We start from the raw sequence: 27,822 nt of genomic DNA on the forward strand, positions 1-27,822 counted from the left end.
TGGGAGTCTTTAAAAGATTTTTGACCATTTGGTAGGAGAAAGATAACATCTCCCTGCTGTTCAACTTTGTGGTAAGGTACTGACTGTTTCGAAAACTGAGCAAGAAGGGATTTGGTTCAGAGAATCGTTCCCAGTCTGATAATTTCAGTGATATTTCTGGAACTGATTACCCAGTGGCTCAGATGCTTTCCCATGTCCTAAAAGAGGTGACACTGTTGGAAGGAGGGAGTGAGGGGAGCCAGGATGGGAAACGAGCCTAATCACCACAGTGCAAGCTTGTCTTCTGGTCCCAGCCCCTGCCAGTGTCAGATCACTTTTTCTTCTAATGAAATAGGCATTATCTTCCCCTACTCCCCACCCGAGAAAAGCCAGTATAATTCTACCCTTTGTTATTTGAATTGATAAATTTAAACCTCCTTCCCTCTCTGCAGTAAAAGAACTTTCTATTTTGGGCTCGGTGACATAGCCAACACCAAGCAGAGAGCAGCAGGCTGCAGCATGAGTTAATAGTTTTTCTTCAAGGGAGAGCGAATCCATAAGCAAACAGAAGGCCCTTCCAAACTGTGTCGTCTGCATAGCAACATGCAGCCCATTCGCCTGTCTTTATGCTGACGGATATATTTCTGAAAGGCTGAAAATTGAATACTGCCTAATCTTCAGAGGAAGCTGGTGCATTAATTCTGAATTAATCAGGTTTCTTAATTCAAATCCATTTCCCCCTCTCCCCGCCCTGTGTACCTAACACTGGATTAGGTACTGTCAGGGAAGGGAATTCTGTTTTCAAGTGGATTTCTAGTCACCAAAGATTTGAAGAGTGCCCAAAACATTTTCCTAAGAATATGACTTCCTCTGCTAGTCTGTTTCCATGCATGAAATCCCCCATATTGGGGTAGAATCCTGGGTCTTAGAAGCCCCCAGGCATGCATAGAGGCATGTTCAGAAGAAGGGAATCTATTTAAACCATTGGCCCCTGTTAGCACATAACTACAGCTTGGAAGAATGGGATAGAGAAGTAAGTCCTCCCCTCATCTCTTTTGTTAAATTTTTTCTTATGGGAAGTTTCCAATACTCACAAAAGTAGAGATAATAATATAATAAACACCCATTACCTATTGCTTGGCCTCAACGATTAACAGTATATGGCAGTCTTGTTTTATCTATACCCCACCCCTCCCTCATCATCATTTTAAAGCAAATTTTAAAGTAAATCATGGTTATCTTCATATTTAAATACTATAAATTCTGTGATAAATAAGGACGTTTTTCAATAACCACTATGTCACATATAAAACAATTAAAAATAATTCCTAATGTCAACTGATATCCAGCCAGAAATCAAATTGCCCTGATTTTCCTAAATGTCATTCTGTAATAGTTTATTCTAATCAGGAGCAAAACAATATCATTTGCATTTGTTGTATCTCTTACGTCTTTTTTAGTTTATAACGTACATATGTATATGTGTGTGTGTGTATATATATGTGGGCATGTATATATGTGTGTGTATGTATCATTTTTGTTGTTTGTTTTGCTTTTGTTTTTGAGAGAGGATCTCTCCCTGTTGCCCAGGCTAAAGTATAGTGGCACAATTATAGCTCACAGTAGCCTCAAACTCTTGGGCTCAAGCGATCCTCCCACCTCAGCTTCTCTAGTAGCTGGGACTAAGGAACATACTCCCATGCCCAGGTTATTTTTTTATTTCATCTTTTCTGGAGACAGGATCTTACTGTGTTGTCCAGGTTGGCCTTGAACTCTTGACTTGAAGTGATCATCCCACCTTGGCCTCCCAAAGTTCTAGAGATTACAGGCATGAACCACTGTGCCTGGCCTTAATTTATAACAATTCCTCCTTTTTTTTATAGCCCTACTTTTTGGTGTTGTTGAAGATAATGGGTCTTTTAGTTAATTATTGCTGTGTAGCAAGCCACCCCAAACTCAGTGGCATAAAATAACAACCAATTTATTGTGCTTACAGAGTCTATGGGTCAGAAATTCAGAAAGGGCACAACTGGGGATGGCTTCTCTCAGCTCCAAGCTGTCTGGGGACTCAGCTGGGAAGACTCTGTCACCCAGACTGGAGTGCAGTGGCGCCATCTTGGCTCACTGTTTACTCACATGTCAGTAGCTGGGCCTGACGCATTCAAAAACTAGGACTGCTGACCACAGCACCTACACATGGCCTCTCTCTGTGCCTTGGCTTTATCACAGAATGGCAAGTTAAACCTCTTACATGGCAGCTTAGGGCTACAAATCCAGTGTTCTAGTCACAAGGTGGATGCTGTGTCACTTTTCTTTTTGAGATGGAGTCTCACTCTGTCACCCAGACTGGAGTGCAGTGGCGCCATCTTGACTCACTGCCACCTCCGCCTCCCGGGTTCAAGCGATTCTCCTGCCTCAGCCTCCCGAGTAGCTGCGATTACAGGCATGCACCACCACACCCAGCTAATTTTGTGTATTTTTAGTAGAGACAGGGTTTCACCATGTTGGCCAGGCTGGTCTTGAACTCCTGACCTCAGGTGATCCACTCACCTCGACCTCCCAAAGTGCTGGGATTACAGGTGTGAGCTACCATGCCTGGCTGCTTTATCACTTTTTGTAACCTAATCTCAGAAATCACAGAGTGTTAGTTTTGCTCTTCTGTTGGGTACAAGTCACAAGCTTCCCCAGACTCAAAGAGAGTGGAATCAGACTCTACCTTTAGAGTAGCAAAGTTCCAAAAGAGCCTGTGGGGTGGGCAATATTGTTGCCCCCATTGGAGATTAGGACCATCAATTGAGCCTGCCTTTCTTCCACCAGCCAGGAAAGATGTTGCAAACAGTGGAAGTTTGGTGGAAGAAAGAAAGGGTGGAGTTTGTTTGCAGGGCCATATCCTACAGTTGTACATACTGTGCCATGAATAGCCAAGGAGATGAGCTGAGAGGAATCCAGCTCCACTTGCCACACCTGTGCCTTACCGTGGGGCCGCATCTCCAGGATGAAGAAGCACCTTTTCTAATATGCATAGATACCATATAGGCAAGGGGAGTCCCCAAGTGGATGGTAAAAGGTCATTCAACCTAACTTGAAATTATTGGATATCTATTGAACACATGCTACTTCAGAGAATACTAGGGCTTGTTTCAGTTTAAGCAGCACACACAAGTAGGTCAAGATCTTAGAGTATCTCAAAAATGATGCTGGGTTTACTCAAATGTTGTTTTAAAATTGTGTAACTTTTTTTTATTTTTTATTTTTTTGAGACAGACTCTTGCTCCGTCGCCCAGCCTGGAGTGCAGTGGCGCGATCTCGGCTCACTGCAACCTCCACCTCCCAGGGTCAAGCAATTCTCCTGCCTCAGCCTACCGAGTAGCTGAAACTACAGGTGACCGCCACCACGCCCAGCTAATGTTTGTATTTTTAGTAGAGACGGGGTTTCACCTTGTTGGTCAGGCTGGTCTCTAACGCCTGACCTTAGGTGATCCACCCGCCTCGGCCTCCCAGAGTGCTGGGATTACAGGTATAAGCCACTGCGCCTGGCCCTAAAATGGTGTAATTTTTAGCAGCAGGTACTTTTTATTTATTTATTTTATTTTGTTTTAAAGTTAGGGTCTCACTCCGTCACCCAGGCTGGCGTGCGGTGGCACAATTCATAGCTCACTGCAGCCTTGAACTCCTGGCCTCAAGTGCTCCTCCCACCTCAGGCTCCCAAGTGGCGAGGACTACAGGTTGTGCCACCATGTCAGGCTAATTTTAAAATTTTTTGTAGTGACAGGGTCTCGTGTTACCCAGGCTGGTCTTGAACTCCTGGGTTCAAGCAATCCTCCTTCCTCAGCCTCCCAAAGTGCTGGGATTACAGGCTTGAACCACTATGCCTGGTTCCACCAGGTACTTTTTGATTGCATTGGTCTGGAATGTTCTAGACCTATCTTTGAAGAAGCTGAGGCACTGTATCTCAATGCCTGAGGGCCTAGCCCTATCCACATCTTGCCAGCCTTGGCTCGATGCAAAAACTGGGCACAGGATTTCTAGGAAACCAGGCCAAACAGAATTAAGGGTTTTCTTTTATTCTTGGTGGTGCCTATTCTTCATTAACATAGCGTTTACATTTTGGTTAGATCCCCAGGAAAGTACATGCTTTCATTTCTGTTTATGGGCATCAGGAAACTTTTTTTTTTTTGAGGCAGAGTCTCGCTCTGTTGCCCAGGCTGGAGTGCAGTGGCACGATATCGGCTCACTGCAAGCTCTGCCTCCCGGGTTCATGCCATTCTCCTGCCTCAGCCTCCTGAGTAGCTGGGACTACAGGCGCCCACCACCATGTCTGGCTAATTTTTTTGTATTTTTAGTAGAGACGGGGTTTCACCGTGTTAGCCAGGATGGCATCAGGAAACTTTAAAAAACTACAGATAAAGCAAGGTAACTTTCTTTTTTTTTTTTTTTTTTTTTGAGACGGAGTCTCGCTCTGTCACCCAGGCTGGAGTGCAGTGGCCGGATCTCAGCTCACTGCAAGCTCCGCCTCCCGGGTTCACGCCATTCTCTTGCCTCAGCCTCCCGAGTAGCTGGGACTACAGGCGCCTGCCACCTCGCCCGGCTAAGTTTTTGTATTTTTAGTAGAGACGGGGTTTCACTGTGTTACCCAGGATGGTCTCGATCTCCTGACCTCGTGATCCACCCGTCTCGGCCTCCCAAAGTGCTGGGATTACAGGCTTGAGCCACCGCGCCCGGCCAAAGCAAGGTAACTTTCAAGTATTTTAAAGAGCAGGAAAAGCCAGCACAGTGGCATCCAGCTAGTAGTGCTAGCTACTCAGGAGGCTGAAGTGGGAGGATCACTTGAGCCCAGGAGTTTGAGATTGTAGTGTGCAATGATTGTGCCTGTGAATAGCCACTGCACTTCAGCCTGGGCAACACAGTGAGACCTGTGTCTCTTTAAAAAAAGAGCAAGATAGCAAAAGAGCAAGATAGCATCATATATCCCTGAGTTTGATAAAGGTCAGCATAAGGCAGCTTACAGAATCCAGGTATAAATTTCTGTCAATGAGATTATTAAAAAGCTATGATTATCCTGTTAAAGCCATGCTAGTGGTCAACAGCTGGGTTGAGGGAAACCTCAAATGGCAAGGCCCAGAGCACTTCAGAAAAAAGAGAAATTATTAGGCCTTAGGTATAGAGTATTAAGTTAATCGCACTTTTCGGTTCATGGCTCATTATACTATGATCAGTCCATTCCAGGCCCCTTTCTTTTCTTTTCTTGATTATTTTTTTTTTTTGAGATGGAGTTTCTCTTTTGTCACCAAGGCTGGAGTGCAATGGCGCAATCTCGGCTCACTGCAACCTCCACCTTCTGGGTTCAGGCGATTGTCCTGCCTCAGCCTCCCAAATAGCGGGGATTACAGGCGCCCACCACTATGCCCAGCTAATTTTTTGTATTTTTAGTATAGATGGTGTTTCACCATGTTGGTCACACTGGTCTCGAACTCCTGACCTCAGGTGATCCACCCGCCTCAGCCTCCCAAAGTGCTGGGATTACACGTGTGAGCCACCATGCCTGGCCCTAAGGCTCCTATTTAATGGATGGATGGATGGATGGATAGATATCTGCCTATCCTCAGACCTCCCTCCTGTCCTTTCCCATAGGCAACCATTCTCATATATTTAATTATTATATATACATGTATGCATATGTATATATTTTTGGTTTGTATGTATGTGTTCATGTGAAGTGTTGTCATGCCCAGGGTCAGGTTCCGGCCCTGAGGTCCGAAGGCAGTGGGTGGATGGGTGGCAGATAGCTGAAAGAACACTCAGGGGGCTGCAGGCAGATGAAATATGGTTTTATTCAGCAGCTCTCTTACACTGTCTGTCTCTGTCTCAGCTGCTTGCTCTGGCTCTGCGGCTCCTGCCGCTCCCACACACAGCTGCACAGCCAGCTCTCCCTACAGGGTCAGCAGCTTAACTCTTTCTCTCTCTGGGCACAAGCCAAGCCGAGCCCTGGCTCCTCTCTGTCCATCTACAAGATGGACAGCTTTGGCTGTCTCTCTCCTTCTCTGGGTGCGTGCTGTATGCACAGTGTCAGCAAGGCAGTTATACCTTTTACGAACAATAGTGGCGCCAAGCTAGGTGATAAGCCTTCCCATGTTATGGCTACATAGCTGTGATTATATTACAAATGGAGTTATGCACTGGCACTCCAATCCCGCTGAGTCATGCAGGATGTTTACCTTGGCCTATCCTTGACCAAAGCACATCCATGTACCTTACAAGTGTGTTGTTTGGTTTGCAGGTATTTTAATTTACATTAGTATTATTGTGCTATGTATCTCATTCTGTCTTCCTTTTTTTCATTTCTCACTTTGTTTTTAAGACCTATATATGTTAGGCCGGGCATGGTGGCTCATGCCTGTAATCCCAGCATTTTGGGAGGCCAAGGCAGCAGGATCACTTGAGCTCAGGAGTTGAAGACCAGCCTGGGCAACATGGTGAAATCCTGTCTCTACAAAAAATACAAAAGTTTGCCAGGCATGTGGTGCCTGCCTGTAGTCCCAACTATTGGGAGGCTGAGGTGGGAGGAACAGGAGGTCAAGGCTGCAGTGAGCTGAGATCATGTCACTGCACTCCAGTCTGGGCAACAGAGTGAGATCCTGTCTCAAAAAACAAAAACAAAAAAGACCCTATACATGTTGCTATGTACACATCTAGTCCATGATTCTGACTGCTGCAGAGTACTGAATAGTGTGCACCCACCACATTTGTTCTCTTTGCTTCCCCAGTACTGGGCACTCCCAAGTGCCTCCAACTTCCCACCACCAAGACAATGCTGCCATAAGCAGCTGCTTGTGTGATTCATTTTGTGCCCATGTGGGAATCTTTAGGCAGTCTCTCGCTTATATGGTGTCTTTATGTGCCTCAGAAAAGGCACCTTTTCGGCTGGGCATGGTGGCTCGCACCTGTAATCCCAACACTTTGGGAGGCCAAGACGGGTGGATCACAAGGTCAGGAGTTTGAGACTAGCCTGGCCAACACAGTGAAACCCCGTCTCTACTAAAAAAAAAAAAAAAAAAAAAAAATACAAAAATTAGCCGGGTGTGGTGGTGCATGCCTGTAGTCCCAGCTACTCGGGAGGCTGAGGCAGAAGAATCACTTGAACTTGGGAGGCAGAGGGTGCAGTGAGCCGAGATTGTGCCACTGCACTCCAGTTTGGGTGACAGAGCAAAACTTCTTCTCAAAAAAAAAAAAAAAGGCACCTTTTCCTCCTGGAGGATGCAGCCCCAACAGTAAAGCTGAAGGTTCAACAATGTGGAGCTCAGGTTGGGTTTCAGCTCCTACTCACTCCCTCAGGTGGAGCCTAGTTGAGGATACAGTCTGTAAAACTAGGACGTGGCCCCTCATTCTCACTTCCACCAGGTTTCTGTTCGCAACATCTGTCCTGGTTGATATTGGAAAGGGGAGGGTGTCAATTGACACCAAAATCTCATCATAGAATATGCATATACTTAATTTGACCAAGCAGTGCCATATTGCAAGAGCACTTTACACATGGGCAGACAACACAGTTTATGTGCATTCCACAGGAACTGGAAAGTCAGGTATGGCTGCAGCACACTGCTGGTAGAGCAGATGTGCCTGCCTGAGGCCAAGGTACTGCTCTCGCCCACTTTGTCTTAGAGATGACAGAGAAACATCTTTTCCCTTAACACTACTGTCTTCTCATGTGTAGGACACAGGCAATGTGACTGGCCTTATATACCCAGGTCAGCGGCTCTGAGTGACTCCACAGGTGGTGGAGCTCTGGTCCTGAGCCATCCTGTCTTTGTCCTTTGGTGAGCCACCTGTGCCAGACACAAATAGGGACGGACAGTTCCCACTGAAGGACACCAGGGCAGGCATAGATTCAGCCATCCAGAACAGTTCTATTAAACTGGTAAGGTTTAAAACCCATCAGAAATTCTTAGAATTCTTGAATTAATCTGAATTCCATTCAGATACATTTAAACGCTCTGAAAACAACCATGTATGGAGGTAAATGAAACATCTAAATTATAAAGAAAGCTGTTACTCATTTTCATGCTGATGTTTTCTCATGTCAAATGAGGATAATCACAATGAGAACTTCTACAGGAAGACAGAAGACACAATTCATGATATTTTGGGAAGGAATCAATGCATTTTTCAGGCAATTTCTGAAGGAGGATCCCAGAAATCAAACAATGATTATCTTTCTTGTGCTTGTGAACTTAGAATTACACCTCAGGACTTACCTGGGTAACAGCCCATTATGCAAGGATGTGAATCACTCTGAATACCACAGCTATGACTATTATTATGGGCAATTATAAGTAAGCAAGGAGGTGGGCTTTGTAAAACAGGACAAAGGAACAGAGGGAGAAAGGTATGTGCATAAACAAACAATCAGAATCCAGAAGATATTTACTACCAAGGGGGCCTAAACATAAAAACCGTAACATAAGCTCGGCATTCAGAAAGATGAGCACAGGTTAAAACCTGGAGACAGCTGCTATGTGACAAGACAGACCCAGAGATTCACAAATGGCCTGGATGGTTCCCCTAAGACAAAGACATCCACCATCCAGTGGTGCCTGACTTATCTTTTTTGAAGGGCTCAGCATAGCTTTATTCCCTTCTATCCCTTGCCCCAGAAATGCATCACCCCCTCAGGGTCCTAGAGCCTACCTATTCCTGCAGTGTCTCTTGGTTAGATCCCCATCCCTATATCCTCAGAGTCATTAACTAACTCACATCTTTGGGCTCTTGATGTTCCCTTTAAAAAGGTCAGCATTAGCTTCTACTTCATGTGAATCTAGAGTCAGCATCTTTCCCTGCCGTGTCAGCCCAGGCCCTGCTCTTTGATCAAGAAGAATGATGTAAACCAGAATCGGCTCCTGTAGCTCATTGCAAGGTCTCCGTTTGGGTTTGGATTCTCAGGCTACCTTTACTATCCTCCCTTCTACTAGATTCCAAGTCTAAGGTGTGCCATGTTTGTTTATTTGTGTATTTATTTATTGGATTTCAAATATCTTTCTTCTGAGAGGCTCAAAGCTCATAAAAATTTTTCAAGGAGCAGCTACTTAATAATGATTAGGAAGTTATTATGCTACCATATGACTAACCCAGAAATAGGCCCAAATTAAGGCAAGGAAGATTTGAATTGGCTCCTGAGGAAGTATTTGACAAAAGAGGAAACACAAGGTTGGAGCAGGCCATGGGCACAGGACTTGATGGGAACTTCATTTCATCCTGGAGTCCTTCAAGGAGGAGACAGAGCAGGGGATCTCACACAGTCGAGACTCGAGGATTGCCTGCCTGCAAGCAGGGAAAAGCCAGGGCTCCTTTTATATCGGGAAACACTTCAGAAGGGTGGCTAGGTGTTGTATTTTCAAGCTATAATTCTGTATTCTTAATGATTGAAAAGCACCTATTTCTACAGTAATAATTAGGACTGAAAGCCTACCTAGGATTACAGCAGCTCAAATGATCTGACATGTCTGGCTTTCTGGGCCCCTGGAGTGTGGGCCTGTTCACTACTCATTTTCTTTTCTTTCTTTTTTTTTTTTTTTTTTTTTTGAGTTAGAGTCTCATTCTGTCGCTCAGACTAGAGTGCAGTGGCGCGATCTCAGCTCACTGCAGGCTCCACCTCCTGGGTTCAAGTGATTCTCCTGCCTCAGCCTCCTGAGTAGCTGGGACTACATGTGCCCGCCGCCACGCCCAGTGAATTTTTTGTATTTTTAGTAGAGATGGGGTTTCACCATGTTAGCCAGGATGGTCTTGATATCCCGACCTCGTGATCTGCCCACCTCACTTCTGGGATTACAGGCGTGAGCCACCGTGCCTGGCCTCTTAGCCACTTTTACAGGGCGAAGGGAGGTGGAATCTTAAGTGCTAATGTCCATTTAGTTGGAAAAAACTTCCCAATAATCACATCTTACCTGTTATATCCAAGCCACACTTGCCAGTTATCCATTCCCAACTACTATACAAGGTTTCTACTAAAAAAAACTTTCCAGAAGTATTGAACAATCCAAACAGAGAAAATCTGACATTTCTTTCTCTCTCTCTCTCTCTCTCTTTTTTTTTTTTTTTTTTTTTTTGAGATGGAGTTTCGCTCTTGTTGCCCAGTCTGGAGTGCAATGGCGTGATCTTGGCTCACTGCAACCTCTGCCTCCCAGGTTCAAGCAATTCTCCTGCCTCAGCCTCCCGAGTAGCCAGGATTACACCACCATGCCCGGCTAATTTTTGCATTATTAGTAGAGTTGGGGTTTCTTCATGTTGGTCAGGCTGGTCTCGAACTCCCGACCTCAGTTGATCTGCCCGCCTCGGCCTCCCAAAGTGCTGGGATTATAGGCGTGAGCCACCGCGCCCAGCCGTGAAGTTCTGACATCTCTAGAATTCCCATGAGCTGCTCAGACTGCATAGGTGAACGGGCCAGTCCCAAAAACCAGCAGTGCCCCATCCCTTCTCAGCTGGGGCCTGAGAACACGTGAGTGAGAGCTTCGCCCTGTTGCCTCAGCCGACAGCTAGGGAATCCTAGCTCACATACCAGGTTCCTTAAGCACTGATGACTCTTCTTCACTTCCTCCTTTATTTCCTTACCAAGAGAGTAGTTCCCAGTTTCAGTGTGGAGGCCAGAAAGGACAAGATGACATCACCCTTCCTCTACAGCAATTTGTGCAGTCATCTTAGCAGGTTGCTTAAGAGGTAAGTCACCCTCTCTACACTTCTTTTTGAAAGCCAAAACTAGAGATTATAGTTCTCAATATAGGGCAGCTGTTAACCTATCCCTTGATTCCTATCAGCCTAAGATCTTCAAAATAAGCCCCCAAGGAATGTCTCTAGGACTTGGGTGGAGGTGGAGAGTTGTCTCATATACTGAACTGTTGAGGAGACCTGGCTTCTAGTCTGAGCCTCGGTGCATAACTATGACCTTGAGCAAGTCCCTGCACACTCAGAGCCTTTGGATTACCTTTAAAATAATGCTATGATCTTTCTCAACAATAACATTTTCCTTCTTTTTAAATTTTGTTTGTTTATTTATTTGATACAGAGTCTCACTCTGTCACGCAGGCTGCAGTGCAGTGGTGCAATCTTGGCTCATTGCAACCTCTGACTCCTGGGTTCAAGCGATTCTTGTGCCTCAGCCTCCCGAGTAGCTCAGATTACAGGCATGTGCCACCACACTTGGTTAATTTTTGTATTATTAGTAGAGACAGGGTTTCACCATGTTGATAAGGCTGGTCTCGAGCTCCTGACCTCAAGTGATCCACCCGCCTCAGCCTCCCAAAGTGCTGAGATTACAGGTGTGAGCCAGCCTAAAATTTCTTATAGAGATGTGAGGGTGGTCTCACTATGTTGTCCAGGTTGATCCTGAACTCCTGGCCTCAAGCAATACTCCCACCTAGGCCTCCCAAAGCATTGGGATTACAGGCATGAGCTACCACACTTGGCCAACAATAAAATTTTCTACAACTCTATGCTAAAAGAGGAAAATGGGCTACAGCTGCTGCAGAAGACTTATGGTGGCAAGTCCACCTACTCAGAAGACCCACACCAATAAGAGACCCACAATGGAGGGCACAGCCACCTGAGGACAGGTCCATGGTCCCCACCACTTGGGAATGACTGGGTCACTGGAAAACACGGCTGCCATCCCCAACCCTGTTTCTCTCCTATTTCTCTCCTCTCACTTCTCTACCCTGAGATTAGATTATTTCTATTTTACAGGAAGAAAAAGTGTGATACATTCTCCCGAGCTTCAGAGGGAATCACTGTCGGTGAATGAATTGAACTCAGATGTTTCTGACATATAAACCGACATTTACATAATCACCATCCCTTTGCCAGCCTTTTGAAAAATGTTGACTTACACTGTTTGATCTCATATCTTGTCTTCAACAATTTATTTTCTCATACTTGAGATATCATAGTACTTAGAGCCATAGGGTGAGTGGCCAGTTAAATAGAAAGTCCTGCCACGATGAAGTTACTAATCTAATGAAAGGGAAGTCAGAGGTGAAAAAGCTCTAAGAACACAGATAAAAGGCACAGACAAATGCATCCACAACTAATCACAGCTCTATAGAGTTAGTGTAGGCTTGGAGACAGTAGGTGGATTGAATAGTGTACTATGCATTAAGAAGAGAAATTACTGGCCAAGCGCTGTAATTCCAGCACTTTGGGAGGCCAAGGCAGACAGATACCTGAAGTCAGGAGTTCAAGACTAACCTGGCCAACATAGTGAAACCCCGTCTCTAGTAAAAATACAAAAAAATTAGCTGGGTGTGGTAGCATGTGCCTGTAATCCCAGCTACACAGGAGGCTGAAGCAGGAGAATAGCTTGAACCAGGGAGTCCAAAGTTGCAGTGAACAGATTGTGCCACTGCACTCTAGCCTGGTGACAGAGCGAGACTCCGTCTCAAAAAAAAAAAAAAAAAAAAAAGGAGAAAGAAGAGAAATTACTGAACATGCACATTTTTCTAGAAACAATTCATTAGTATTCCACCCCAAATCTAAACATTGCTAATTCTGTTCTATACCTAAAGAGTGATCATTTTTAAGTTATTTATAATTTCAAACATAGATAACAGCAGACCTTTTGTAAAGCTAATAATTATTCAGTAATTTTTTAATTATTTATTATTATTGTTTTTTGAGATGGACTCTCGCTGTCACCCAGGCTGGAATGCAGTGGCACAATCTCAGCTCACTGCAACCTCTGCCTCCCGGATTCAAGTGATTGTCCTGCCCCAGCCTCCCGAGTAGCCAGGATTACAGGTGCCCGCCACCACGCCCAGCTAATTTTTTGTACCTTTAGTAGAGATGGGGTTTCACCATGTTGACCAGGCTGGTCTTGAACTCCTGACCTCGTGATCCTCCTGCCTTGGCCTCCCAAAGTGTTGGGATTACAGGCATGAGCCACTGTGCCCAGCCATTCACTAATTTATATAGTGAATAGTATAATAATCCCCCATGTACCCATTATCCAGCTTCAACAATCATCCACTCATGGCCATTATTATTTTATCTGCACTCCAACTGACTTCCTCCATCCTGTGCTGTTTTGAAGCAAATCTCAGGCATCATAATTTCAACTTTAAATCTTTAATATTTATCTCTAAAAAATAAAAACTCATTTTAATGAGATCATTCCAACACTTAAAATTAATAATCCTATAATATCCAGATGATAATGTTTTAGGCAGCAAATGAAAAACGCTGGCCACTGGAGAGATGTGAAGTGCTGTCACTCTCACAGCCTCTGCGGTTAAATGGGACATGTTTCTAGCTTCACTGATAAGACCACATAAAGTAGGTGATGAGACTTCATAGCAAACCTAATTTTTTATTCTTTGTTTATTCTGCAACCTCTCCCTCCCGGGTTCAAGCGGGAAATCATGAGAATGAACTCTCCATGAAAGGAAGATTAGAGAACCTGCCTCCTCATGAACAACTCAATTTCCCTTTGGAGAAGTAGAGATTCCATGTCATAAGTCAATGCCATGGTGTCACACGTTGTGTCAGAGCTACATACATAGCTCAGGAATGTGAGTGAGCACAGTGGACAAGGGCAGTACTTGCACCTCCAGAGCACAGTCCAGAAGCAACAGTCTATGGGAGTTTCCCCAGGCCTGATGCTGCTGGTTTCTGTTTTGTTGAAAATATTTTAAGAATCTATTTGACTTTTTTATTTATAGGTTTATTTAACCTATTTAGTGCCATTCATAAGGGTTAGAAGAAAACATGGAGTCATGTGAAAGAAGATTTTGTTGTTTTATTTTTATAGATTTAGGGGTACAAGTGTTGTTATGTTACATGGATATAGTGCGTAGTGGTGAAGTCTGGGTTATTTCATGTAACCATCACATGAATAGTGCACATCAGGCTCATTAAGTAATTTTTCATTCCTCACTCCTCTCCCATCCTCTCACCCTTCTAAGTTTCAAAAAAGAGTTTTAGTTATAAGGGATATGTGGAAATTTGCCATAGTCCTTTGTAACAATTGCTTGGCAATGTTCCTTTAAAGAATGTTATATAGGCTGGGCGTGGTGGCTCACACCTGTAATCCCAGCACTCTGGGAGGCTGAGGCAGGAGGAAGGTGTTTTGAAGCAAATCTCAGGCATCATAATTTCAACTTAAATCTTTAATATTTATCTCTAAAGAATAAAAACTCTTTTTTTTTTTTTTTTTTTTTTTTTTTGAGACGGAGTCTTGCTCTGTCACCCAGGCTGGAGTGCAGTGGCCGGATCTCAGCTCACTGCAAGCTCCGCCTCCCGGGTTCTCCTGCCTCAGCCTCCCGAGTAGCTGGGACTACAGGCGCCCGCCACCTCGCCCGGCTAGTGTTTTTGTATTTTTTAGTAGAGACGGGGTTTCACCGTGTTAGCCGGGATCGTCTCTCGATCTCCTGGCCTCGTGATCCGCCTGTCTCGGCCTCCCAAAGTGCTGGGATTACAGGCTTGAGCCACCGCGCCCGGCCTTAAAAACTCATTTTAATGAAATCACTCCAACACTTAAAATTAATAATCCTATAATGTCCAGATGATAATGTTTTAGGCAGCAAATGAAAAACGCTGGCCACTGGAGAGCCTACATAACATTCTTTAAAGGAACATTGCCAATCAATTATTACCGAGGACTATGGCAAATTTCCATATATCCCTTATAACTAAAACTCTTTTTTGAAACTTAGAAGGGTGAGAGGATGGGAGGGGAGTGAGGGATGAAAAATTACTTCAGGTGAAGTGACAGCACTTCACCCGAGGTCAGGAGTTCGAGACCAGCCTGGCCAACATGGCAAAACTCTGTCTCTACTAAAAAATGCAAAACTTAGCTGGGCGTGGTGGCATGCGCCTGTAATGCCAGCTACTTGAGGAAGGCTGAGGCTGGAGAATCACTTGAACCTGTGAGGCAGAGGTTGCAGTGAGCTGAGATCTCACCACTGGATTCCAGCCTGAACGACAGAGCAAGACTCTGTCTCAAATAAATAAATAAATAGTAAAGAATGTTATATAAACAGAGGTCAATTTATGCAGTTCCTAAAGATTCATGTGCAAAAAATTTTATAAGCCAAATCTTATTTTAAAAGCTTTAAAATAGAGCACATAAAAAACTAATAATTATTCCCTAATTTATATTGTTTGGAGTCTAGATTTTTGAACACAGTTTTTTGGGGTTTTTTTGTCTTAAAATGAAACAATCTCAACTAGGCTGGCAGGATTACATATTCCTGGGGCTATGCATGCCTTTGCACTCCTGCGCCACTACTGCAATAGCCACCCAACTGGTTTTTATGCCTCTGATCCCGCCCCGTCATACTGAGTTGTCTTCCTAAAGTACATACCTAGTCCTGCCACTTCACTAATAGGCATTTAATGTTTCCATCACCTTCCAAAAATCCCTGTTCCTTAGCATAGCATTCAAAGTTCTCTGTGACCTGTCCCTGACTTACCAAACAACTTTTTTTCCCTCTGCTCTCCACCCTCCACATCCTCCATCCTCCAGCCATATCACTAGTAAATGCTTTTAGAACATAGTCCATATTTTTCCAAACACTGAACCACTGAATGTATTTACAGAACTAGGGTCAGTATAGCGCAGTATTTAAGAGCTACCCTAGGCCGGGCGTGGTGGCTCATGCCTGTAATCCCAACACTTTGGGAGCCGAGGCAGATGGATCACCTGAGGTCGGGAGTTTGAGTCCAGCCTGATCATTATGGAGAAACCCTGTCTCTACTAAAAATACAAAATTAGCACACAGGCATGGTGGCGCCTGCCTATAATCTCAGCTACTCGGCAGGCTGAGGCAGGAGAATTGCTTGAACCCAGGAGGCAGAGGTTGCAGTGAGCCGAGATTGTGCCATTGCACTCCAGCCTGGGCAACAAGAGCGAAACTCTGTCTCAAAAAAAAAAGGAACTACCCTTTATTTCAGACTGGGTAGAATCCTGGCTCTGTCACTTACCAGCTGTGTGACTTTGATAAAATCACTTAATTTGCCTGAGCCACAAGTTTCTTCAGCTCTAAAATAGGATGGTGAGGTTGAGCACATTGGCTCATGTCTGTAATCCCAGCACTTTGGGAGGCTGAGGCAGGAGGACTGCTTGAGCCCCAGAGCTCAAGACCAGCCTGGGCAACATAGCAAGACCACCCATCTCTAATTTATTAAATTTATGGAAAACTAACTAAATAAAATGGGATAAGGGTATATTTCTCATGGAGTTGCTGGGAGAATTCAGTTGGATTAGGCATGTCAAATGCTTAGCACAATGCCTGGCACAGTTCAATATATGATAACTCTTATCCTCTACATTTCAATCTGTTAAGACCTGGTTTAGCTGATACCACCCTGTGAAGCCTTTCTAGTTCCTCCAGCTGGAAGTCATCTCTCTCCTCTTCTGGGATCCCACAGCTCATGCATAGTCTCTTTCTCAGCCCTAACTACCTTCTGCCTTGTACTGTGATACACATCTTCTCTAGGCTCTGCTTCTCTGCTCTGCTCTGAATCCCTGCTATGTGCTAAGTGCCATAAGTTCCATGGGGGAATGAAAGATGAAGAAAACTTGGTTCTCTGCTTTGTAACTGTTCACCTTCTAGTTAGCAAACAGAGCAATTCAAATACAATTCACCAATGTTTGTTGAATGAAGTTGAGGCTCATAATCATCATATAGGTTTCTGTTCCTCTGAGGTTCTCTTTTATAGAAGAATCTCAAAGTGTAAGCTAGATTTTAGGCCCAGGACCATTTCCTTACTATTAAGCAGGGGGCAAATACAGTGAAATATAATTTAACATAGCTGAGCTTAGTGTACTATCCAGGGAAAAGTAATATTGGCGATGTCAGAGTCAAGTGATACCATTGTACTACGACTTCCTCTGCTCCCAAAGCTTTTGCCAAAATAAATACAAAAAGTGTTGGACCTAAAATATTGCATAGGGCTATAAATCACTTCTAGCCTCCTTTTCCCAAGGAGGTAGTTGTGATGAGCATTCTTGGTATACTTGTAATTCAAGGCAGAGCAGATGGTGAAGGCTGCATGCCCGTACTGCATCCTCTGATCCTGTCTGTAGATGCTCAAGGCCATGAGGTAAACAGCCCCCTTGGGCTTCCAATCCTAACTGCTGAAGGGGTCCTCTGTCTTGTACTAAATGACACTTTAAGTCACTGCCAGGTTCTGCATGTCATCAATACTTCAAATGAGGCTGTTCAGGCTCCTGCCTCACCCAAATACCAAAAGATGACACCTGTGGCGCCTACCACATGAGGAAACAGAGCAGCCGGACAGCATATTTTGACCATGTGAACAGGGCACATGTCCTCAGGTTGGCCTCTCATGAAATGACTGCCCTGGGCTGCTGGAGAAAAAGTGGCTTGTTCTCCTGGGCAAGGTATTCATCCCCTTTCTTCTCCGTCCTTCTCTCCAGGCTGGCTGAGCATGACGACCTTGTGATAGGCCTAGGCTGGTTTCCTCACTCTATCTCTAGAGTTGTAATTCTGTGGGTAACTGTGAGAGAGGAAGCTTTACTCACATATGGGCCCTTCCATGTTTCTGAACATAATGTGTTTCTGAAACATATTGAATAGACAAACGTATGCAAGTCAAACAATAGGCTTAAATGTGTTAAGGGCAGTTCATTCCCAGAAAGCTAAAAATATTATAAAATGCCCAATTGTATTTCACATTTTAGTCACAGCATTGAACAATGTATTTTTAGCATTTGTAGATTTTTTTTTTTTTTTTTTTTTTTTTTTTTTTTTTTTGAGACAGGGTCTTGCTCTGTTGCTCAGGTTGGAGTGCAGTGGTGTCATCACAGCTCCATGCAGCCTTAACCTCCTTGGGCTCAAGTCATCCTTCCACCTCAGCCTCCTAGGTAGCTGGGACTACAGGTGCACATCACCATGCCCAGCTAATCTGTTATAGTTTTAGTAGAGATGGGGTTTTGCCATGTTGCCCAGCCTGGTCTTGAACTCCTGGGCTCAAGTGATCTGCCCGCCTCAGCCCTCCAAAATGCTGGGACTACAGGCATAAGCCTCTTTTTATTCTTAACAACGGAATATATGTCAGCTGGCACGTGACTAAGAGTTCAGATGAGGCTAAAGATTCATTGCTCTTGGTCCTCTGAGGAGCTTGTCTTTGTCTTCTTTCAGCACACTTGTGATGAGAGCAGTGCTTCCAATCACTAGCATCAGCAGCCTCATTTTTTTTTTTTCCAATTCTACTCATTTTTATTCTTACTAAAAAGAGGAAAATAGGCCAGGCACGGTGGCTTATGCTGATGCTGGTAATCTCAGCACTTTGGGAGGCCAAGGTAGGCAGATGATGAGGTCAGGAGATCGAGACCATCCTGGCCAATATGGTGAAACCCCATCTCTACTAAAAATACAAAAAAATTAACTGGGTGTGGTGGCACATGCCTGTAATCCCAGCTACTCGGGAGGCGGAGGCATGAGAATTGCTTGAACCCAGGAGGCAGAGGTTGCAGTGAGCCAAGATCATGCCACTGTACTCCAGCCTGGTGACAGAGCGAGATTATCTCAAAAAAAAAAAGGAAAATAATGAAATTGTCATTGAAACACCACTGTGCCAACAATACTGAGAGCAACTGGCAAGACTGCATGCATTAGACATGCATTGTCTAAGGCCACGCTGCAGCAGCCTAAATGATGGATGAGAGCCTGAATGTAAGACTAGGCTAAGAAGCTGTCAGCACTGCACAGTACCATTCAGGTCACAGTCTACTTACTCCAACATTGTCTTATTTGGTTATTTCCTCATTCCTTCATCTCACCCCACACCCTTCACTTTTAAGGAAGAGCAAGGATGGTAAGATTATGGAAATCAGTAGTTGCTTAGCATGAATTATTAATAAACAAGTATTATTTATTTTACTCAATACGGTAAATACTGAGTAACTGCCTAACCATCTAATGAGATGTTAAGAAGAAAGACTTTAAAGGAGCTCTTTACACAAGGACCACAGGAAGCATAAAAACCAACAACATTAAAGAGTTAATAAATATCAGTGATGAGGCTGGGCACAGTGGCTCACGCCTGTAATCCCAGCACTTTGGGAGGCTAAGGTCTGGGGATCACCTGAGGTCAGGAGTTTGAGATCAGCCTGGCCAACATGGTGAAACCCTGTCTCTACTAAAAATACAAAAATTATCTGGGCATGGTGGCAGATGCCTGTAATCCCAGCTACTTGGGAGGCTGAGGGAGGAGAATCGCTTGAACCCGGGAGGCAGAGGTTGCAGTGAGCCGAGATCGTGCCATTGCACTCTAGCCTAGGTGACAGGAGGGAAACTCTGCCTCAAAATAAATAAATAAATAAATAAATAAATAAATAAATAAATCAGTGATGTACAAACCAGGTATCTGTGGAAAATGCTCTAGGGTCCCACAAGCCACCTGAAGAAGTCTATATTCTTAACCCATCAATGGAGTGAGAAAACTGCCCTTCACTCAGGGTGAGATCTTCAGCACGGGGTAGCATATCAGCAAGTTAAAAAAATAAATAAATAAAACAAATAAAACAAAGACTTGGCCAGGCACAGTGGCTCACATCTATAATCCCAGCACTTTGGGAGGCTGAGATAGGCAGATTGCTGAGGTCAGGAGTTCTAGACCAGGCTGGGCAACATGGGGAAACCCCATCTCTACTAAAACACAAAAAATTAGCTGGGCATGGTAGTGTGCGCCTGGAGTCCCAGCTACTTGGGAGGCTGAGGCACAAGAATCACTTGATCCCAGGAGGCGAAGGTTTCGGTGAACTGAGACTGTGCCACTGCACTCTAGCCTGGGTGACAAAACGAGACTCTGTCTCCAAAAAAAAAACAAACAAACAAACAAAAAAAAATCCACAACAATAACAAAACAAAAATAAAGACTTGATTCAAACAGAATGTGAAAAATGACACATGATAAATTTGGGAATTTCAACACTGGATATTTGGTGATATTAAGAAACTGCTGACCGGGTGCAGTGGCTCACGTCTGTAATCCCAGCACTTTGGGAGGCTGAGGTGGGTGGATCATGAGGTCAGGAGCTCAAGACCAGCCTGGCCAAGATGGTGAAACCCTGTCTCTACTAAAAATACAAAAATTAGTCAGGTGTGGTGGCGCTCGCCTGTTATCCCAGCTACTCGGGAGGCTGAGGCAGAGAACTGCTTGAACCTGAGAGGTGGAGGTTGCAGTGAGCCGAGATTCTGCCACTGTACTCCAGTCTGGGCGACAGAGCGAGACTCTATCTCAAAAAAACAAGAAGAAAAAAGAAAAGAAAAGAAAAGAAAAGGAAAAAGAAAAAGAAACTGTTGGCTGGACACGGTGGCTCACACCTGTATTCCCAGCACTTTGGGAGGCCGAGGTGGGTGGATCATGAGGCCAGGAGTTCGAGATCAGCCTGGCCAACATGGTAAAACCCTGTCTCTTCTAAAAATACAAAAACTAACTGGGCATGGTGGCAGGCGCCTGTAATCCCAGCTACTTGGGAGGCTTAGGCAGGAGAATCATTTGAACCCAGAGGCATTTGAACCCAGGAGAATCGTTTGAACCCAGCTGCAGTGAGCCAAGATCGTGCCATGGCACTCCAGCCTGGGCGACAGGGTGAGACTCTGTCTCAAAAAAAAAAGAAAAGAAAAGAAACTGTTAATTGACTGGGCACAGTGACTCACGCCTGTAATACCAGCACTTTCAGAGGCCAAGGCGGGCAGATCACTTGAGGTCAGGAGTTTGAGACCAGCCTGGCCAACATGGCGAAATCCCCACTGAAAATACAAAAAATTAGCCAGGCATGGTGGCAGACGTCTGGAATCCCAGCTACTCCGGAGGCTGAGGCAAGAGAATCTCTTGAACCCAGGAGGTGGAAGTTGCAGTGAGCCGAGATGATGATACTGTACTCCAGCCTGGGCCACAGAGCGAGACTTTGTCTCAAAAAAAGAAACTGTTAATTATTTGTAGGTGTGATAAGTGATTATATCTTTATAGAAAGAACCCTAAGCTTTTAGAAACACGTATTGAAATATTTAGGAAAGAATTATACGATGTCTGGGATTTGCTTCAAAATAATACAAGAGGGTGGGAAATGAGTGAGGGAATAGGTGAAACAAAATTGACCACATGTTATATTAATTGTTAAAGCTCGGTGATGAGTAACAGGAGGAATTATGAGAATCTTATTATGAGATTCTGTTTACTCTTGTATATGTTTGAAATTTCCCATAACAAAAAGTTTGTAAAATTTTGGAGGACTGGAAACATAAATTAAAACTGGATATAAAGAATCCTACCACATCAACATGGACAAACATTAAGAAAAATATGGAGGGTGGGGCGTGGTGGCTCACACCTATAATTCCAGCCATTTTGGGAAGCCCAGGCAAGAGGATGGCTTGAGCCCAGGAGTTTGAGACCAGGCTAGGCAACACAAGACCCGGTCTTGTGTTGTGAAGAAAGAAAGAAAGAAAGTAAAGAAAAATTATCCACGCATTATCTGGACATAGTAGCATTTGCCTATAGTCCCAGCTGCTCTGGAGGAGGATCGTTTGAGCCTAGAAGTTACAGGCCACAATGAGCTGTGAGCAGGCCACTGCACTCCAGCCTGGGTGACAAAGTGAGACCCTGTCTCTAAGTAAAAATTTAAAAATAACATTGGAAAAAAGAGTTGCAGAAGAATAGGTACCAAATGATGCCATAATTTCATATATATATATAATGCCAAACATGCCTAACAATACAATACGAACCTTTAAGGGTACATGCATATGTCGGTAAAAGTAGGAAGACCAACATAGAAAGGAGTGGTACCAATTTCAGAAATGTGGTTACTAGGGATGCAGGAAGGGGAATACCATGGGGGAGGGTTACACAAAGGGCTTCCACTATTTTTGTAAAGTCTTAGACCTTTTTGTTATTGTTGTTGTTTTATGACAGAGTCTCCATCTTGTGGCGTAGGCTGGAGTGCAGGGTGTGATCATAGCTCACTGTAACCTCCAACTCCTGGGCTCAAGCACCCTCAGCCCCTGAAGTAGCTGGGTCGCACAGTGGCCCACCAAAACTGGATAATTTTTGTATTTTTAGTAATGACCAGGTTTCACCATGTTGCCCAGGCTGGTCTCGAACTCCTGACCTCAAGTGATCCTCCCATCTCAGGCTTCCCAAAGTGCTGGGATTTCAGGTGTGAGCCACTGCACTTGGCCAAGCCTTACACCTTAAATTGGGTCATGGACACATAAGTGATTATATTATCCTCTATATCTTTCTGTATTTATGAAATATTTCATAAGAAAAAATACACAACTAAAATTTTAAATTAAAAAGTGAAACAGAAGGTTACTAATCACCTAGAGGAATGAGTTAGAAGATTCTCGCATTTCTTGTATTGACTACTATGACCATCTCTTCCCACTGCCTGCCCCACAACCCTGTAGCTTGTAAGATTTGTTTTTGTTAAGATACTATTGTGAAAAATAATATTGACAAAAATACAATTAACATATTTAAAGACTAATAATGAAACAAGTTCCCTTGCACTCTTTTTTTTTTTTTTGAGATGGAGTCTTTCTCTGTTGCCCAGGCTGGACTGCAGTGGAACAATCTCAGCTCACTGCAACCTCTGCCTCGCGGGTTCAAGTGATTCTCATGCTTCAGCCTCCTGAGTAGCTGGGACTACAGGTGCGTGCCACCATGCATAATTTTTGTATTTTTAGTAGAGACTGGATTTAGCCATGTTGGCCAGGCTGGTCTGGAACTCCTGACCTCAAATGATCCACCTTCCTTGGCCTCACAAAGTGCTGGGATTACAGGCATGAGCCACTGCGCCCAGCCTTCCCTTGCACTCTTGACTCAAAAATCATGACATTACCAGTAACACTGAGGCTCCAGGTATGCTCTCTCTGATCACATCCCCAACAGACAGGTATGCTGTGCTGAATTTTGTATTTATTATTCCTTGACTTTCTTTATAATCAAAACATACATTGTATATTTTAAAATATATTTAGCTTTGTATGTGTTTAACTTACATATGTGGAACCATAATATGACTTGCTCTTCTTAAGAAAAATGTTTGCGATTTATTCATGTTGATGTATATAGTTCATTCATGTTCGTGTCTGTGTGTATATATATTAATAATATATGACAGTTTATTTATCCAGTCTGTTGTTGATAGACTTTTGGACTATTTCCAGATTTTGCTGTAACAAACAACACTGCTGGGAGCATCCTTACATGCCTTCTGAAGTCCACGTGCAGGACTTTCTCCAGAATAAAAACCAAGGAGAGGAATAGCTGGTCACGGGGTGTGCCCATCTACAATGTACTAGATAATGCCAGGTTGTCTTCCCAATTTACACTCCCACCAGCGGAGTGTGAACATTTCCATTGCTCCACGTCCTCACCAACACTTGGTGTTGACAATGAACTTTCGCCAACTGGGTGAGAATGAAAACTAGAATCTGTGGTTTTAATTTCCATTTCCCTGCTTACTAATAAAGCTGAGGCTTTTTTTTTTTTTTTCCATATTTTTGGCCATTCACCTTCTTGCTTTTGTGACATATCAATCTTTTGCTCACTTTTATTTGGGGTATCTTGTGTTTTTTGTTTGTGGATTTTTAGGAATTCACCATGTGTTTGAGGTATAATTATGTAAGTTACGTAAGTTCTCTAAGTTCCCAGTTGTGACTTGCTTTTTCACTTTTTTACTCTTCTGGTATGAGGAGTAGTCCTAAATTTTAATATAGTTTTTTTTTTCTTTCTGAGATAGAGTCTCCCTTTGTTCCCCAGGCTGGAGCTCTGAGGCACGATCTCAGCTCACTACAGCCTTGACCTTCCTGAGCTCAAGCGATCTTCCCACCTCAGGCACTGGAGGAGCTAGGACTATAGACGTGCACCACTGGGCCCACATACAGTTACATTTGGTCAACAGTTTTTCCTTTTTGCTTTTGCTTTTGGTGTCTTATTTAAGAAAGATGGGCTGGGCGCGGTGACTCACACCTGTAATCCCAGCACTTTGGGAGGCCAACGCAGGTGGATCACCTGAGGTTGGGAGTTTGAGACCAGTCTGACCAACATGGAGAAACCCCGTGTCTACTAAAAATACAAAATTAGCCGAGTGTGGTGGCGCATGCCTGTAATCCCAGCTACTCGGGAGGCTGAGGCAAGAGAATTGCTTGAACCCAGGAGGCAGAGGGTGCAGTGAGCTGAGATCTCACCACTGCACTCCAGCCTGGGCTACAGAGCTAGACTCTCTGTCTCAAAGAAAAGAAAAGAAAAGAAAAGAGATATGAGCTGAGCGTGGTGACTCACACCTGTAATCACAGCACTTTGGGAGACCAAGGCAGATGGATCACAAGGTCAGTATCGGGGAAACCAGCCCCCAATATTTCAACGTAGGTTCTTTTCTTTTCTATTTTCCCTAAGTGTCAGCCAGTCTAAGAAATAAAGAGAAAGAATACAAAGAGAGAAATTTTACAGCTGGGCCTCTGCGGGGGACCATCACATAATGGTAGGACCGTGATGGCAACCTTGAGCTGCAAAACCAGCAAGCTTTTATTAGGGATTTAGAAGGGGAGAGAGTGTATGAATAGGGATTGGGTCACAGAGATCACATGCTTCAAAAGGCAATAAAAGATCACAAGGCAAATGGCAGAGCAAGATCACAAGGCCAGGGCAAAATTAGAATTACTGATGAGGTTCCACATCCCGCTGGGCACGCATTGTCATTGATAAACATCTTAACAGGAAACAGGGTTCGACAGCAGACAACCAGTCTGACTAGAATTTGCCAGGCTGGAATTTCCTAATCCTAGCAAGCCTGAGGGCACTGCAGGAGACCAGGGTGTATTTCATCTCTTGTCTTCAACTGCATAAGACAGACAATCCCAGAGTGGCCATTTTAGAGACCTCCCCCTGGGAATGCATTCCTTTCCCAGGGTTATTCTTTTTTTTTTTTTTTTTTTTTTTGAGACGGAGTCTCGCTCTGTTGCCCAGGCCGGAGTGCAGTGGCTGGATCTCAGCTCACTGCAAGCTCTGCCTCCCGGGTTTACGCCATTCTCCTGCCTCAGCCTCCCAAGTAGCTGGGACTACAGGCGCCCGCCACCTCGCCCGCCTAGTTTTTTGTATTTTTTAGTAGAGACGGCGTTTCACCGTGTTAGCCAGGATGGTCTTGATCTCCTGACCTCGTGATCCGCCCGTCTCGGCCTCCCAAAGTGCTGGGATTACAGGCTTGAGCCACCGCGCCCGGCCCCCAGGGTTATTCTTTGCTGGGAAAAGAATTCAGTGATATTTCTCCTATTTGCTTTCTGCAAGAAGAGAAATATGACTCTGTTCTGTCCGGCCCCACAGGCAGTCAGACCTTATGGTTATCTCCCTTGTTCCCTGAAAATTGCTGTTATCCTGCTCTTTTTTAGGATGCCCAGATTTCATATTGTTCAAACACACACGTTTTACAAAAAATTTGTGCAGTTAACACAATCATCACAGGGTCCTGAGGTGACACACATCCTCAGCTTACGAAGATGACAGGATTAAGAGATTCAAGTAAAGACAGGCATAGGGGGCCGGGCGCGGTGGCTCAAGCCTGTAATCCCAGCACTTTGGGAGGCCGAGACGGGCGGATCACGAGGTCAGGAGATCGAGACCATCCTGGTTAACACGGTGAAACCCCGTCTCTACTAAAAAATACAAAAAACTAGCCGGCCGAGGTGGCGGACGCCTGTAGTCCCAGCTACTCGGGAGGCGGAGGCAGGAGAATGGCATGAACCCGGGAGGCGGAGCTTGCAGTGAGCTGAGATCCGGCCACTGCACTCCAGCCTGGGCGACAGCGCGAGACTCCGTCTCAAAAAAAAAAAAAAAAAAGACAGGCATAGGAATTATAAGAGTATTGATTGGGGAAGTGATAAATGTCCATTAAATCTTCACAATTTATGTTCTTCTGCCACGGCTTCAGCCAGTCCCTCCATTTGAGGTCCCTGACTTCCCGCAACAGATCAGGAGTTCAAGATCAGCCTGATCAATATGGTGAAACCCCGTCTCTACTACAAATACAAAAATTAGTTGGGCGTGGTGGTGGGCACCTGTAGTCCCAGCTGCTTGGGAGGCTGAGGTGGGAGAATTGTTTGAACCCGTGAGGTGGAGGTTGGAGTGAGTTGAGATCGTGCCACTGCACTTCAGCCTGGGCGACAGAAAAACACTCTGTCTGAAAAAAAGAAAAAAGAAAAAAGAACAAAGTAGAAGCATGTGTCTAACCAGACATCAAGATTCATATTAAAGTTGTAATTAAGACACCATTGAATTGCTGTAAGGGTAAAAGAGCAGTAGAACTGAATAAAGAGCCTAAAAAAACCCACATATGTACAGAAATTTAATATATGATAGAAATGGTATTGACAATAAGTGGGGAAAGGATAGACTCTTAAATAAATGAGACTGGGACAATTGGTAATCCATATAGAAAAAGAGGAACTAAACTCTTACCTCATACCAAACACAAAAAATAATTTCGTATGTATTATGGACTTAAATGCAAATGGAAAACTTTAAGACTTTTAGAAGATATCTTTGGCCGGGCACAGTGGCTCACGCCTGTAATCCCAGCACTTTAGGAGGCCAAGGCCGGCAGATCACCCAAGGTCACGAGTTTGAAAGAGCCCAGAGGATAGTTTTATTTGTATTTGAACTTTATCTAACTGGAAACATACAGTAAATACGTAAATGGGGCCAAGCGTGGTGGCTAATGCCTATAATCCCAACACTTTGGGAAGCCGAGGTGAGCAGATCACCTGAGGTTGGTAGTTCAAGACCAGCCTGACCAGCATGGAGAAACCCCGTCTTTACTAAAAATACAAAATTATCCAGGTGTGGTGGCACACGCCTATAATCCCAGCTACTGGGGAGGTTGAGGCAGGAGAATTGCTTGAACCCAGGAGGCAGAGTTTGCGGTGAGTCAAGATCGTGCTATTGTACTCTAGCCTGGGCAACAAGAGCAGAACTCCATCTCAAAAAACAAAAAACAAAACAAAAAAAAACCCCTAACCTTTAGTGATAGATGTCAGATACTGGTTTCCTTTGATGGGAGGCACTGGCTGAAAGGAAGATAAGGGGTGATGTAATTATTTCATATCTTGCTTTGGGGGGTGGTTACATGAGTATATTTAATTGCTACAATTGATAAAGCTAAATAGTTAGGGCCCCCTTGCATTTTATTTTATATAAGTTTACGTCTTTAAAGGAAAACATATTGTTAATAAAATGAATAGACAGACACACCACGAATTGTGAGATAGTATTTGCAGTGCATATGTGTGACAAAAGACTTGTATCCCGTAGCAAGCCTCCAGCATGCTTGGGTCTGTGGTGACCCTATGCATTCCTTCAGTGCTTGCTAGAACAGTTTTGAAACGGTTTGAGACCTTGCCCTTCTATCCAGAGCAAGGTTATAAAAATTTCAGACAATGACTTGCTCCCTCCTGGATCTGGTGTGCTGGGCCTTGTATAGATCTGCACCATCTAATGTGGCAGCCACTTGGCATACATGATTAAATTAAATTTGGAGTTCTATTACATTTTCACACTAGCCACATTTCAGGTGGCCAGTAGCCACAGGTGGCCAGTGGCTACCATATTGGACTGCACAGATTAGAGGGCATTTCTGTCGCTGTGGAAGTTGTTTTGGACAATTCTGGTGTGAAAGGTGAATGGAATCCTGAGTGTTTGCTATGCTCCAGACTCAGTACAAATTTTATTTTATTACACACTTAAAGCAAAAGCCTTATGAAAGTTGAGGATGAAGCCAAGAGAGGTGGTAAGTGTAGGAGCTGAAACAGTGGAGAGGAATAACAGGGAAGA

General features: G+C 44.2%; 1 protein-coding gene and 1 non-coding gene across 2 annotated transcripts in view; one reads left to right on the forward strand and one right to left on the reverse strand.

The window, feature by feature from the left end:
- Positions 1 to 27,822, reverse strand: part of CDKL3 (cyclin dependent kinase like 3) — a 147,544-nt gene that overhangs the window by 4,238 nt on the left and 115,484 nt on the right.
- On the forward strand, positions 27,301 to 27,431 carry LOC123574277 (small nucleolar RNA SNORA9). The gene has a single exon (XR_006699163.1). It is a non-coding gene; the product is annotated as a small nucleolar RNA SNORA9 (small nucleolar RNA).

This window comes from Macaca fascicularis, chromosome 6 (genome assembly GCF_037993035.2).
Source record: "Macaca fascicularis isolate 582-1 chromosome 6, T2T-MFA8v1.1".
Lineage (NCBI taxonomy): Eukaryota > Metazoa > Chordata > Mammalia > Primates > Cercopithecidae > Macaca > Macaca fascicularis.